This window comes from Elephantulus edwardii, unplaced genomic scaffold (genome assembly GCF_000299155.1).
Source record: "Elephantulus edwardii isolate Elephantulus edwardi_28Jun2011 unplaced genomic scaffold, EleEdw1.0 scaffold00060, whole genome shotgun sequence".
NCBI classification, from domain to species: Eukaryota; Metazoa; Chordata; class Mammalia; order Macroscelidea; family Macroscelididae; genus Elephantulus; species Elephantulus edwardii.
The window spans coordinates 5,801,569-5,817,242 of record NW_006399810.1 but is presented as its reverse complement, the minus strand read 5'-3'; positions in this window follow the sequence as shown (position 1 = coordinate 5,817,242).

The following is a 15,674-nucleotide window of genomic DNA, read 5'->3' as shown; positions in this document are numbered from 1 at the left end:
TTATAACAGTCGCATTATATTTGTCTTTTTATGACTGAGATATTTCACTCAGCATAATGTCTTCCATAGTCATTTTGTATAATATTTCATGAGGTTTTTGTTGTTCAGTATTGCATTATATTCCATTGTGTGACTATAACACAGCTTCTCTATCCATTCATTTGTTGATGGGCACTTGGGCTGTTTCCAAATCTTTGCTATTGTGAACAAAGCCACAATAAACATAGGAGTGCATCTGTTTGGGTGACAGTTATGGTTTCTTTAGGGTATATTCCCAGTAGTAGAATTGCTGGGTCAAATAGTATTTCTAATCCCAACTTTTGAGAAAACACCATACTGTCTTTCAGAGTGGTTGCACAGTTTTACACTCCCACCAACAGTGGATAAGGGTTACAGTTTCTCCACTACCTCGCCAGCATTTGTTTTTTGCGGCTCTGTTGAATTTTGTTGTTCTTACTGGGGTAAGAGGATATCTCATAGTTGTTTTTATTTGTATCAGACTTAGAGCTAGGGATTTTGAACATTTCTTCATGTGTTTGTTGGCCATCTGGATGTCTTCTTTGGTGAAGTGTGTTTATATCCTGTGCCCACTTTTCAACCTTTATCTAGTTTATGTAGAGTTTGTGACAGTTCTTCTCTGAATGTTTGATAAAATTCACTTGTAAAACCATCTGGTCTAGGCCTTTTTTTTGGCAGGAAGTTGTTTTATTACTTTTTCAATTTCTTCTTTTGTAATGGGTCTATTCAGGTGGTCAATTTTGGTTTGGTGTCAGTTTAGGTAGGTTGTGAATTTCTAAGTATTTGTCCATTTCCTCTAGGTTTTCATATTTGAGTATAATTTTTCATAATATTCCAATATTAGCCTTTTAATTTTAATTAGTTCTGTTGTGACATTGCCCATTTCATCTCCTATTTGGATTATTTGTGTCTTTTCCTTTGTTAGTTTTGCTAGTGGTTTGTCAATTTTATTGACCTTTCCGAAGAACCAACTTCCAGTTTTGTTGATGGTTTCAATTGTTTTTCTGTTTTCAATTTCATTTATTTCTGCTCTAATTTCTGTAATTTCCCTTTTTTTTAGAGGGTGTCAGGTTTTCTTGCTGTTCTTTTTCAATTTGTTGGAGATGTTTGGTTAGAGAGGTAATGGTCATTTTTTTCTGCCTTTTGATGTATTTGCTTATTGCTCTAAATTGACCTCTGATTATTGCTTTGGCTGTTTCCCAGAGGTTTTGCTAAGTGGTGTTTTCATTGTCATTTGTTTCAAGAAATTTTTTAATTTCCTTTTTTTTTCTTCTAATACCCACTAATGTTGAAGCAAGATGGTGTTCAGCTTCCAAGTGTATGGGGTTTTTTCTCCTTTATCCTCTTGTTATTTATTTCTCGTTTTGTTGCATTGTAGTCTGAGAAAATGCTTTGTATTATTCCTATGTTTTTTAATTTATTGATGCTTGCCTTGTGACCTACAGTGTGATCTATTTTGGAGAATGTTCCATGCACATTGGAAAAGAAGATATACTGTGTTTTTTGGAGGTGCATTAGCCTATGAATATCTATGAAGTCAACTTAGTTTATTGTGTGGTTTAACTCTTGAGCATCTTTATTGAGGTGTTTTTTTCCTGGTAGTTCTATCTTTTCTTGAGAGGGGTGTATTGGAATCTCCAACTACTATATAGTAGGGTTGTCTATTTCCTTTTTCAGTTTTGTTAATGTTTGTGCGTGTGTGTGTGTGTGTCTTGCAGGTCTTTCATTTGGTGCATAGATATTTATTATTGTTATGTCCTCTTATTCTATTGACCCTTTAAGCATTATTTAGTGACCTACTGTTACAGATTTTGCATTGAAATTTATTTTATCAGAGATTAATAATCACTACTCCTGCTTTTTCCTGGTTGTCATTTGTTTGGTATATTTTTTCCCATCCTTTTATTTTTAGTCTTTCTTTATCTTCATTTTTCAGGTGTGTCTCTTGCAGACATCACATTGATGGATTTTGGGGTTTTTATCCAATCTGCTACTCTTTCTCTTTAGTGGTCCATTGAATTCAGTGTGATTATTGAAAGGCAGGGTTTTATTGCTATCATTTCGTGGAGTTCTTTTTGGTGTTGTTGCTTGTTACTTTGGTCCATCTCTCTGTGAAGGGCATTTCTCTGTGTTTCCTGCAATGCTGGTCTTCCTTTTATGAACTTCTTTAGATTCTGTTTTTCTGGGAATATCTTGATCTCTCCTTCATATTTGACGGACTATTTTGCTGGGTACAGTATTCTTGGTTGACACTTGTGTTCTTTGAGTGTTTGATATACGTCCTTTCACTGTCTTGCTTGCATAGTTTCTGCTGAGAAATTGGCACTTAAGCTTATCTGCTCCCCCTTATAGGTTACTCCTTGTTTCTCCCTCACTGCTTTCAGAATTCTTTCCTTATCTTTGGTTCTGGCAAATTTGACTATGATATGCCTTGGTGTTTTTCTTTGGGGGTCTATTCTATATGATGTTCACTCAGCTTTTTAAATATATATTCTTTCATTCTTCATTATGCCTCAGAAATGTTCCTCTAGTAATTTTTCCACAACTTTTTCAGTGCCTGTACTTGCTTCTTCCTGTGCTGGGATTCTGATGATGCATATGTTATTTCTCTTGATGGTATCCCACATTATTCTTAGATTTTCTTGTTTTTTCTTTGTTTTATTCTGCTCTTTTGCTCTATCAGATCAGCGGTGAAAATTCTATATTCTATTTCACTGATTCTGTGTTCCATCTCTTCAACTCTGCTCATGTGTCCCTCCATCATGTTGACAACATCTGAAACATTGGACCTCATATTTTGGATTGTGGTTTCTTGTTTTTCCAGTGCCAATAATGCCTCTTGTTTTATATGCATTGTTCTGGATTGTTTTTGTAAGCCCCTCCTGGTTTTTGCTTGCAGTGTCCTGTAATTCTTCAAGTTTGTCTTTTACTCATGAAAAAGATTCAATCATTGTTCTTTTAAATTCTGTGTCAGAATGTTCCATCAGACTTTCTGGCTTCAGGAAATCCATTGATACTGTGTCACCTTTTGGGAGTAACATCTTGCTTTGCACTTTTGTATGGTGTGAGACAGCCTGCTTCTTTCGTGGCATTGATAGATTCTTCATCTGAAGACAATGCTCTAGAAATCAATGGGCCAACTGGGTCCAGCGGGGCTTAAGAAAACTCAGTCAAATTCCTACTGACTTGCTTACTCCTGGCTGGTCAGTGGGGCCCAAGAAAACTCAGTCAAATTCCTACCTACTTGCTTGTTCTTGGCTGGTTGGTGGGGCAAAAAAAACCTCAGTCAAAGTTCTACTAGCCTGCTTGTTCCTGGCCCCCCTCCAGTTTTTCAAGCAGGATGACTTTTTAAAATTATATTTATTTACAAAATTCAAATACATTGTTTTTCAGAACCAATTCTTCCAATTCCAGCATCCCCTGACCCCATCATGATGACCTTTTGAAAGAATAATCCAAGGATCTTTGCTTGCAGTGTCCTGTAATTCTTCAAGTTGGACTTTCAGTCATTAAAAATATCCAATTATTGTTCTTTTAAATTCTGTGTCAGAAATTTTCATCAGACTTTCCAGCATCAGGAAATCCATTGATACTGTGTCAGTTTTTGGATGTGACATTTTCTTTGGTCTTGTGTAGGGGATGAAGTAGCCTGGTACCTACGTGACATTGCTATGGTAGAGTTTTTCCATGTCTGAGGCAATAACACTTTCCTGATCTGAATTCACCACTCCAGAAGAGGGTGGGGTAGCTGCCCTGCCTGGTTTCTTTCCCTTCTGACCCAAGAGAAGATTTGCTTCAGTTTGGTAGGGAAAAGGCCTGTGAAAGCAGTCTCCTTTGTCAGACAATGGCTGCAGCTAGGCTAGCCCAATGTGCTTTGGACTAAAGGCAGTTGAGACTGGATGTGAGGAAATGCAAGGCAAAGTACAGAGACCTGATTGAAAAACCAGGAAGCCTTCCTTGGTTTGACTTTCAAAAATGAGCTCCAGCTGTCTTGCTCCCTTCTGATGGAGCTTAAGGGGTCCTATATAATCCAACCAAACAGCAATGACCTCCTACAAAGTACTTCACTCAATTTCTAATGTTGCACATTGGGAGCATTGCTCCCAGCGTGTGTCACTCCCGGCATAGGTGTCAGTGCCAGGTGGGTGATCTGGGTACTGGGCATTGGCATCAGGACTGTAGTTCTGGGCATTGGGCTGGAAGTGTCAGGACCGGAGTTCAGGGTTGCAAAGCTTGATGGGTAGAGGAAGGGGTGGGTGATGGAAATGGGAAAGATCTGGTGTGAAAAATAAAAAATGAACTTTGTAAATAAACCAGTATTTAAAAAAGAGACAATGAGGAAGACTCTGAGCCAGATGGACTGACACAGTGACGGCAGCAATGGGCTCAATTACGTTGAAGATTGTGAGGACAGTATATGAAAGGATTCAGTTCTGTTCATAAGGTTGTTATGAGTTGTACTTAACAGCATCTAACAAGTTACCAGAGCTCCTTTCCTTAGGGAAGTAACTGGTTACACATTAGGATGAGGAACACCCGAGGATATAGTCTCTTTTCTCAGGCATAGTCACAGGCAGGCCACTCCAAGGCCTTTAACTTCAATGGATTCCTGGACTAAAAAACTTAACTCCCTAAAAATACTCTGCTACTCTTTCTGCTAATAAGCATCATGTTCAAAGTCACTCAGCTTTATTGCTCAACCAAGAGCCCACTTTCTTGCTTCAGTGCCCTAGGCTTCTACTGCCTCTGCTCTCATTAGTTTTCTCCTAGTCACCCACTGCCCCTTGGTGGTATATTGCTGAGTCTCCTGGATCCCTGTTTTTCACTTCTCAGATGGCTCAATTTAAACCCAGAGGACAGCAAACCTGACTAATCTTCATGCTGAAGTTCTACATACCTAGTTTGAATGGTCTTACCCCATATGGGTGTCATACACTTTATTTACATTATTAACAAGTTATTAAATCCCCTTGGTGAGCACAAACACTGCACATTTACCTCGCTATAAAGTGACATGTTGAGTTACTAGTAACTGGAAAGGTCAGTGGTTAAAATCCACTAGTTATACAGCAAGAGACAGATGGGTAGTCTCCTGTCATAAAGATTTATAGTCTTAGAAATGAACAGATGGCCAGAATCAAATTGACAAGTATGGGAGGGTATCCAGTCATGGGTTGAGAGTCATAAAGACCATGGCTAGAAAACGATATATTAAGCAATTCACTGCATTGTACTCATATATACATTTTCTTCCCCCTTTTAACAATGGTTAAAAGTACTCAGCTGCTAAATGAAATATTAGTGGTTCAAACTCACCAGCTTTTCCTTAGAAGACACCTTGCAGTGTACTTTTGTTAAGATACACTGAAATCCTAGGAGGCACTTCTACTTTGTAATTTGCCACAATGAATCAGAATTGTAGTTTTGGTGGGGTAATGATCCAGGAGGTATCAAAATAAGATGGAAGGAATATACTGAGTCATTGTATCAAAAGGAATTGGCAGATAAAGAAGAATTTAATGAAATAGCATTTGAGTCAGAGCCTATGGTGATGGAGGCAGAAGTTCAAGCTGCTTTGAAGGAAATAGCAAAAAATAAGGCCCCCCAGAATAGATGGTATACCAATTGATATATTTCAGCAAACAGATGCTGCCCTGGATGTGCTCACCAAGTTGTGCCAAGAAATCTGGAGAACAACCACTTGGCCAACTGACTGGAAGAGGTCTATATTTGTTCCCATCCCAAAGAAGGGCGACCCAACTGAGTGTGGAAACTACAGAACAATATCATTGATTTTATACGCTAGCAAGATTCTACTGAAGATTATCCAAAAGCGACTGGAACAGTACATCAGCAGAGAACTGCCAGAAGTCCAGGCTGGGTTTAGAAGGGGTCGAGGTACTAGGGATATTGTTGCTGATGTTAGATGGATCTTAGCTGAAAGCAGAGAATACCAGAAGAATGTCTATCTGTGTTTCATTGATTATGCAAAGGCATTTGACTGCGTGGATCATAACAAACTGTGGCTGACTCTGAGAAGAATGGGAATCCAAGAACATTTAATCGTGCTAATGCAAAACCTATACTTGGACCAAGAGGCAGTAGTCAGAACAGAGCAGGGCAACACTGCATGGTTCAAAATTGGGAAGGGTGTACGCCAGGGATGTGTTCTGTCTCCATACCTTTTCAACCTGTATGCAGAGCAGATTATCCGAGAGGCTGCGCTCTATGAGGAGAAGCGTGGTGTTAGGATTGGTGGACGATCTATCAACAATCTGCGTTATGCAGATGACACAACCCTGCTCACTGAAACTGAGGAGGACCTCATGCACTTACTACAGAGGGTCAAGGACTGCAGCCTTCAATATGGACTGAGGCTCAATATCCAGAAGACAAAGATTCTCATCACTGGACCAATCAGTAGCATCCGGATGGATGGTGAAGAGATTGAGATTGTTCACAGCTTCAGTTTGCTCGGCTCCACGATCAACACTCTTGGCACCAGCAGTCAGGAAATCAAAAAACGTATTGCGATGGGAAAGTCTGTGGTTAGGGACCTCTCTAAAGTACTCAAGAGCAACGGTGTCTCTCTGGGGACTAAGGTGCTCCTGATACAGGCCATGGTTTTTGCAATCACTTGTTATGCATCGGAGAGTTGGACAATGACTAGGGAGGACAGAAGGAGAATTGATGCCTTTGAGCTATGGTGCTGGAGAAGAGTATTGAATGTAGCATGGACTGCCAAGAAAACAAACAGATTCATCCTGGAGAGGGTTAAACAAAGCAACTCCTTGGAGGCAAGGATTCTGGGGCTTCTTCTGACATACTTTGGGCATGTTGCCAGGAGGGGCAGGTCCTTGGAGAGGGACATCATGCTTGGGAGGGTGGAGGGACAGCGCAGGAGGGGAAGACCCTCTATGAGGTGGATTGATTCAGTGACTGGGGTAATCGGGATGGGTGTGTCAGAGGCAGTGTGATTGGTGCAGGATAGAGCAGGATTTAGGGCTGTTGCACATAGGGTCTCTATGAGTCGCAAACGACTGGAAGGCACATAACAACAACAACAACAACATTATAAAACAAATAAGGGCAGGATGGGGAGGGCCATATCTGACCTTTACCATCTTCCCAAAGGCGATCTGTCCTCATCAACATCAGCCATAAGACAAAACCAATTCCCATGGGAGTACACATATCTTTCATGCTCCCGTGCCTCTTTCTACTAATGTGTTTCTACAATTAATTGTGTTTCAGATGAACATTCTTCTAAGTGGTACAGCACTGGACTGTCAATTTGCTGCACTGAGGTAATGTGTGGCTGCTGTGATACTGTACACTGTACCACTGGTGTGTCAAATGCCATAATGGTTACCCATAGTGGACAATGTTTGGTGGAGCTCCCAGATTGAGACAGACTTGGCAGCAGGAGTGGCATCCACTTCCTAAACAGCATGCCTCTGGAAACTATGAATGTAAAGAAACAACAATAGTTATAGATCAGGGTTCAGGTCTTTTGTTCATAGGTTTGATATGAGTTGCACTTGACTTGACAGCCCTTAACAATAACAGCAATAAAAATAGTGGTAAGTTGTCTCAACTTGATGGTACACAACAAACATCATGATCTTAAGAAGTAGATTTGTAAAAAAATTGGATCAATCCTTGTCATACGTCCTTGTTCCAACTTTCTCAGTCTCTTTTCTTCCCAATTAATGCATACCAGCACTATCATTACATAAGTCATGTATAGTCAGGCATATATAGACGTAAATTGTGTATATAAGGCTCAAACAGGACCTGATGGCAAAAGTTAGGTACATGAGGAAGTGGTCCCAGTGCCATGGTTTCCACTCTTGTCACAGGTCTTTGTGTCTCTCAGTTGGTAACTATGGCCTTTTGGAGAGTTCCTTCTGATCAGCTGAAGATGAAGGCTCTCAGCAAGCAGGACTGACATGGTGGCTACTTACAGCATTGATGTCCTATTGTTCAAAATAGCTTTCCTAGACAAACACTTTATCTTTGCCACATGGTTAGGTGATACATGGAATAGGGCACGTTATTCTATCTACAAGGGGAATGGTTAGTCTCATCATTAAACTGAGCTGATTTAGTGACAGAAATTTGGCAATCTCCTGACCAGCAAAGCAGTTGCAGAGAATGCAAAAGATTCCTGTTCCAGTCAGATCAAGCCTACAGGAGCAGCAGCCACAGCAGAGAACTAGAGACCTTATGTAGGACAGAACTGACTTTGGGATTGCTGCCATGGAACCAGAGCCAGTGCTTAGTGGTCTTTGCCCAAATTTGCTAGAGAGAAGGGACTATAGAATTGGCAGGACTAGGAGAGTTTTGTAACACTGGCCTAAAGCAGGGCTCAGGCTGAAGGGCCTGTGGGAATGCTTTACAAGCTGTCTTTCTTAAAAAAACAAAAAAAAGTACTGTTTGCCAATGTAATTTGTAACCTGTTAACTTCCCTAATGAACTCCATAATTGTATGGTTTTGTGTAGTGTGTAGCTATTGCAATGGATTTCAGACCAAGAAGGACAATAGGATTGATACTGGAATTAGGAGAAAATACATGTGGAGCAAGGCTGACATGTCTGACTTGATGGAAACTGGTTTTGTGTTGTGGATGTTGCTGATGGGGCTGTCCTCATTTGTGGAATTAAGTAGAGATCCATGCAGCCCATGCTCCTTTTACACCACCACAATGGGTTTGAGCATAACAGCGATTGTGAGGATGGTGCAGGATAGGACAATGCTCAGGTCTGTTGTTCACTGGGTTGCTGTAAGTTGTAGTCAATTTGTTGGCACCTAAAAACAATTTCCTGCAAAACAAATTTTTAGTAAAGCATATTATGCTATGTTTTAAAATCAATTTCATGCCAGTAGGTTAGTGGCACAGATCGTAAGGAGCTGAACTCCTAATATTGATGAGTAATCCATAGGAGAAAGATGGATGATTTATAGCCTCAGAAATGCAACGGAGGGTCAACTATGAGTCAGTTCCAACTTAACAGCATGAGTTTTTCTGAGTGATGTGGTAAAAGAGGTTAAGTGATCAACTACTAAGAATGAAAACTAGCAGTCTGAACCCACCCAGAGGCACCTTGGAAGACAAGCCTGGGAGCCTTCTGAAATATCACAATTCTAAAAAGTTATAGAGCATTCTTTCAGTCTGTACAAAAAGTATCTACACGAGTTGGAAATAACTGCAATTGAAGCTAACAAACTATGTTAGCTTAACTCAGTTCCAAACCTAGTATATTTTTATTTTCGGTGTCATCTGGCTACAGACCCACCACCCCGTAGGAGGAATATGTACTTCTTTTACAAGTGTTCTTCACATTAGCCAACTGATGCACTAATAAGGTTGTGTGCAAAATGAATACTTATGCTCTTAAAATAGAAGTTTTCAACTGCAGCTGTTCCTATCAAGAGTTTTTTAAGTTTTAAATAATGAAGCCTAGTGTGCCTTTAGAGAGCTGAGTAAACATACAATTCCACACAACCAGTGTGTAACAAAGTCCCTAACTTTAAATTGTCAGAAAGCTACTACTTCTCTTTCATAGCTTGAGGATTATTCTGTCCCAAATGCAACAATTTTTTCTGATGGAGTAAGATGGATCTTCATATACTATACATAACCCATTTAATACTTTTTCCCCCTTTCTGCATCAAATTGTCATTTATTGTCTAAAAGGTATAAACTTTTCACCGACATCAGTATTCTGATTTCTTTAGCTCTTTGTGATTTATATCAGAGACTCAACAGGAAGCAGAATGCTCAAAAAATAGTATCTAAGATGTGTGTTTATGAAGACTGCTTACCAGGTTGTAGGAAAGATGGCTGGATAGTGAAAAAACTGGGGCAGGAAAATGGGGGAGCCATCACAATTTCAATATCCAAAGGGAAGATTGGAAAGAAATACCCCAGAAAGAACAGGTTCCCTTGCCAATCAAGATATCTCACCAAGAAATTGGGAAATAAATACCTTAATTCTATTCTCCTCTCTTCTGTCCTCTCAGCTTTCTGCTGGGTTCCCCACTGACAAAGTTCAAGTGTAGGTCAGCATGGAAGGGAGTCTACTGATAGAATTCCAACCAGTTCTTTACAAAACGTAGAGATCAGAGAGCATAGATTTGAGCAGATCTGAGGGTGGGTAGTGGAATGAATAGAAGATATCCAGTGTATATGTTAATGAGGCTTCAATAAATGCTTGACTGCTTAAATGCTTATGTTTTTTAAAAACTCTATTAATCTCTTTCATATACGCTAATAACCACAAATTCAGCAATATATATTGAGCAACTATGCACATTTTAATGAAATTATATTTGGTTTTGGATTTATGTTTAATTTGTGAATTTAAAAAAATTTCAAAATTGCAGAAATTCTCACTAAGCCCATTTTTTCCTGGACACAGAAAAACTACACTTTCTTTGCAGTTTAGGTTAGGGTCATGAGATTAGACTCTGGTCAATAGAAGTGGTTGCAGGTGAAGAGTGTTATTTTTTGTTTTTTAGGCCTGTCCATAGGACCTATCTAGATCCTTTCTCCTGTCTATACAGATGTAAATGGCTCAGACACGGCACAGTCATATGACTAGAAGTCACACAAGAGCTGTATGCATGAAACTCATATTGCTATTAAACGCTGAAATGCCATTTGTTACACCATCTTTGCTAAGTTTCCTTACAATAAGTAGCATTACTGACATTTTGCTCTGGGTAATCATTTGCTCCTGGAGGCTGTCCTGTGCATTGTAGGATATTTAGCTGCTCCATGGCTTCTTTCCACTATATGTCAGTAGCAGCACCTTCTCACTACTGGTGTAAAACCCAAAATGTTTCCAAGACAGAGCCAAAAGTCCTGAGGGGCAAAGCTGACATAGGCCCTCAGTCAGATACCTAAGCCCTCTTAAGTAATATACTATATGCCGGGTACTGTGCAGAGTCACTGGCAATAGGTAATTGGGCCTGGTTGCTGTTGATCTTAAAACATAGAAAAGGGTAGTACATTATACAAACACCTATATCACAGCTTCACTGCGAGTAATGTAAATTGAAAGTAACAAATGTGCAATAATACAGGATTAAACAAATTAGGATGCATTCAAATAATGGATTATATATCCATTAATTAATTTGTTGGTGGTGTGTGCCATTGAGTTGGAACATATGTTTAGTAACATAGAAGAATTCCTGATTTTTTAAAAATAAAGCGGCATCAGAAGAGTATGTTAGAATGTTAGCATGTTAGAATGCACCTATGTGGGACAATATCTGGAAGGTTTTCAATACTGACTTTGTGATAGTTTACATTTTTTGCTTACTTTTCCAGTTTTTCTACATGAATAGATATGTAGATGGGAACAGGTTCTTATGAGTAAGGATTTAGCCAAATATTTCCTGGAAAGAATACAGAATCTTTTGGTTTCACTGGCCCCAAATTACAGATTAACAAACTTTAAAGGTTGTATGATAAGGTAGAGAACCTAATGAACACAAGATTAAGATTCTTACATGTGAAGATGTGTCAAGTGGATAACATTATCTACAAAGACAATGTTGTACATTCTTTATTGATAACAACTTGTTGTTGTTGTTATATGCCTTCGAGTAATTTGTGACTCATAGCGACCCTATGTACAACAGCCCTAAACCCTGCTCTATCCTGTGCCAATCGCATTGCCTCTGACACACCCATCCCGATTATCCCAGTCACTGAATCAATCCACCTCATAGAGGGTCTTACCCTCCTGCACTGTCCCTCCACCCTACCAAGCATGATGTCCTTCTCCAAGGACCTGTCTCTCCTTACAACATGTCCAAAGTATGTCAGACGGAGCCCCAGAATCCTTGCCTCCAAGGAGGAGCCTGGTTTAACCCTCTCCAGGATGAATCTGTTTGTTTTCTTGGCAGTCCATGGTACATTCAATACTCTTCTCCAGCACCACAGCTCAAAGGCATCAATTCTCCTTCTATCCTCCTTAGTCACTGTCCAACTCTCTGATGCATAACAAGTGATTGCAAAGACCATGGCCTGTATCAGGCACACCTTAGTCTCCAGAGAGACACCATTGCTCTTGAGTACTTTAGAGAGGTCCCTAACAGCAGACTTTCCCATCGCAATACATTTTTTTTTTTATTTAGGTTGTTTATTTTTCATTTCAATGAACATCTACAGAGATTTTGGGATTCCATTCATTCATTGTTGCACCCTTCTCCCTGCACAAACCCCTCCCCCCTCCCCTGCCTTTTGCTCCTCTCTGCTGGTGCCAAGAGTGTTGACTGTGGAGCTGAGCAAACTGAAGCTGTGAACAATCTCAATCTCTTTGCCATCCATAACAACTATAGAGTTTTAAATGCTGGGTAAACAGTCATTTAAGGTACAACTACTGGTCTTTGTCCAAAACAAAAAAGGAAGTCAAGATGTCCTGAAACATGGGTCCAAAGGACAAGTAGACCACCACACCCTCCACTCTCAGTCTTGATATCAGATCTTGATAGTACCTGGCTGACACTCTGGACCACTCTATAGGGGACTGACTGGGGAGAAATGTGAAACAAAACTCAGAAATAGAAAAAAATTTGGCTTATTGGTCCAATAGAGACTGGTGGAACCTCCAAAACTATGGTCTTCCTTTGTACCCAGAACTTGAGTCACCTCTAAACTTGAGCCAAACAACTGACAGGCCTCAGAAAAACTCAGAAGCCAGCATTATGCATATGACAGATAACAACCTTGTTTGCTCAAAAGTGAAGGCCTGAAGCACATAATGAAGATCAAAGACTAGAGCCTTTAGTATGGATTTTATCTCAACATTACAAAAAAAAATCCTCATAACTTGACCAAGAAGCAGCATCACAATAAATGGAGAAAGACTGAAGTTATTGAGGATTTAATTTTACTTGGACCCATAATCAACACCCATGGAAGCAACAGTCAAATCAAATGTATTGCCTTGGGCAAATCTGCTGTCAAAGACCTTTTTAAAATCCTAAGGGGAAAAGATGTCAGCTTTAAGACTAATGTGCACCTGTCCTAAGCCAGGCTGTTAGGACAGCATGTTGTTGCATGTGTTAGAACAGACTAATAACTGATCCACCAGTGGGTTTTCACAGGCAGTATATCACATGCGAGGAGATTGCTTGTCCTTCTCCAACGGAGCAGATGGTGAATTCAAACTGCTTGCCTTTGAGATTGCAGCACACTTTCTTACCACTAGGTCACCAAAGCTCCTTGTCCCAAGCAAGACATAGTATTTTCAAGTGCTTCATATGCATGTGAAAGTTAGACAGCAAATAAGGAAGACTGAAGAACTAATGCCTTAGAAACATGGTGTTGGCAAAGGGTAATGAAGATACCATGTTGTTGTTATGTGCCGTCGAGTCACCTGCACCTCATAGTGACCCTGTGTACAACAGCTCTGCACCCTGCTCTATCCTGAGACAACCTTAATCTGTCTCTGACACACCTATTCCCACTACCCTAGTCATTGAGCCAATCCATCTTATCCAAGGTCTTCCTATTTTGTGCTGTCCCTCTTCAACGACTGGGTTCCTCCTTGCAACATGTCCAAAGTGTGTCAGAGATTCAGAATGTTTGTCTCCCAGGAGCAGCCTGCTTTCACCCTCCAGGATGAACCTGTTTGTTCTCCTAGCAGTCCATGGTATATTCTATACTATTCTCCAGCACCACAAGTCAAAGGCATCAATCTTTCTTCTATTATCCTTAGTCATTGTCCAGCTTTCTGATGCATAGCAAGTAATTACTCTTCAGTACTCTGGAGAGGTCCCTGACATAGATTTTCTCAATGCAACTCATCTTTTGATTTCCTGGCTGCTGGTACCAAGAAGGTTGATTGTGGAGCCAAGCAAACTGAAGCTGCTAACAATTTCAATCTCTTTACTGTCTATCATGATGCTGCCAATGAGCCCAGAGGTGAGAATCTTTGCTTTCTTGATGTTGAGTAGCAATCCATATTTAAGGCTGCAGTTCTTGACCTTCTGCAGCAAATGCTTCAGGCTTTCCTCTCTTTAGGCAAGCAAGGTTGTGTCATCTGAATAACGCAGATTGTTGATGAGCCTTCTTCCAAACCTGCTGTCACATTCCTCCTCATAGAGTCCAGCCTCCGGGATGATTTCTACCACATATAGATTATTGAATATGCCATAGGAACAAAACAGAAAACAGTAACTCAAACACAAAAACCCAACAACCCTGTCTTGGAGGAAGTTAACATTACAAAATATGTTAAGAATATTTGAACTGCAATACCAAAGTTTTGTAAACTTCAAATAATAATGAAAAGCCATTTAGAATTATTGTACTTATCTAAATAAATCTACCTCAATTTTTCTACCAGTAGATATGTTGTAGTTATGTGCCTTCGAATTGCTTGTGACTCATAGCAACCCTATGTACAAAAGCCCTATACTTTGCTCTATCCTGTGCCAATCTTCCTGTCTCTGACACACATACCTCCATTACCCCAGACACTGAATCAATCCATCTTATTGAGGGTCTTCCTCTTTTTACACTGTCCCTCCATCATTCCATGCATGATGTCCTTCTGTAAGGACTGGTCCGTTCTTGTAACATATCCAAAGTATGTCAGATGAAGCTTCAGAATCCTTGCCTCCATAGAGCAAGCAGCCTGCTCTTCACCCTCTTCAGGATGAACCTGCTTGTTCTCCTAGCAGTCCAATGTATATTCAATACTCTTCTCCAGCACCACAGCTCAAAGGCATCAATAATTTTTCTTCTATCATCCCTAGTCATTGTCTAGCTTTCCAGCACATTGCAAGTAATTGCAGACTATGGGAATCAGGTGCACTTAGTTGTACCAGTAGACATAAATATTCCTATCTCTACTTTTGTTTCTTCTAATTTTATATTTAACTTTCATCTTTTCTAGCCTCAGGTTATCCTATTTTACATGATAGAAACGGAAGAATGTATTACTGTATTTGGGAAATTATTATCACTACTAAGTAGTCTTCTTATTCTCTGAAGGCTTATTTACTAAAAGATCACAATTAGAACTTAGTTGGGAAAGATCTAAAAATACTCAACATATTTAAAAGTAGTTATAGGGCAAAAGTTGTTAAAGAACAGCTTCTTATTGAGGCCTGGACAGTGCCTTCACCATAAAGTGGCTTACCTTCCAAGTATTTTGTTGTTGTCGTTATGTGCTGTCGAGTCATTTGCAATTCATAGCGACCCCATGTACAACAGCCCTAAACTCTGCTCTGTCCTGTGCAATCGTACTGTCTCTGACAAACACATCCCAATTACCCCAGTCACTGAATCAATCCACCTCATAGAGGGCATTCCCCTCCTGCACTATCTCTCCACCCTACCAAACATGATGTTCCTCTCCAAGGACCAGTCCCACCTCACAACATGTCCAAAGTATGTTAGATGGAGCCTCAGAATCCTTGCCTCTGAGGAGCTGTCCGGCTTAACCCTTTCCAAGATGAATCTGTTTTCCTAGCAGTCAATGGTACCCTCAACACTCTTCTCCAGCACCACAGCTCAAAGGCATCAATTCTCCTTCTATCCTCCTTAGTCATCGTCCAACTCTCTGATGCATAACAAGTGATTGCAAAGACCATGGCCTGTACCACATGCACCTTAGTTTCCAGAGAG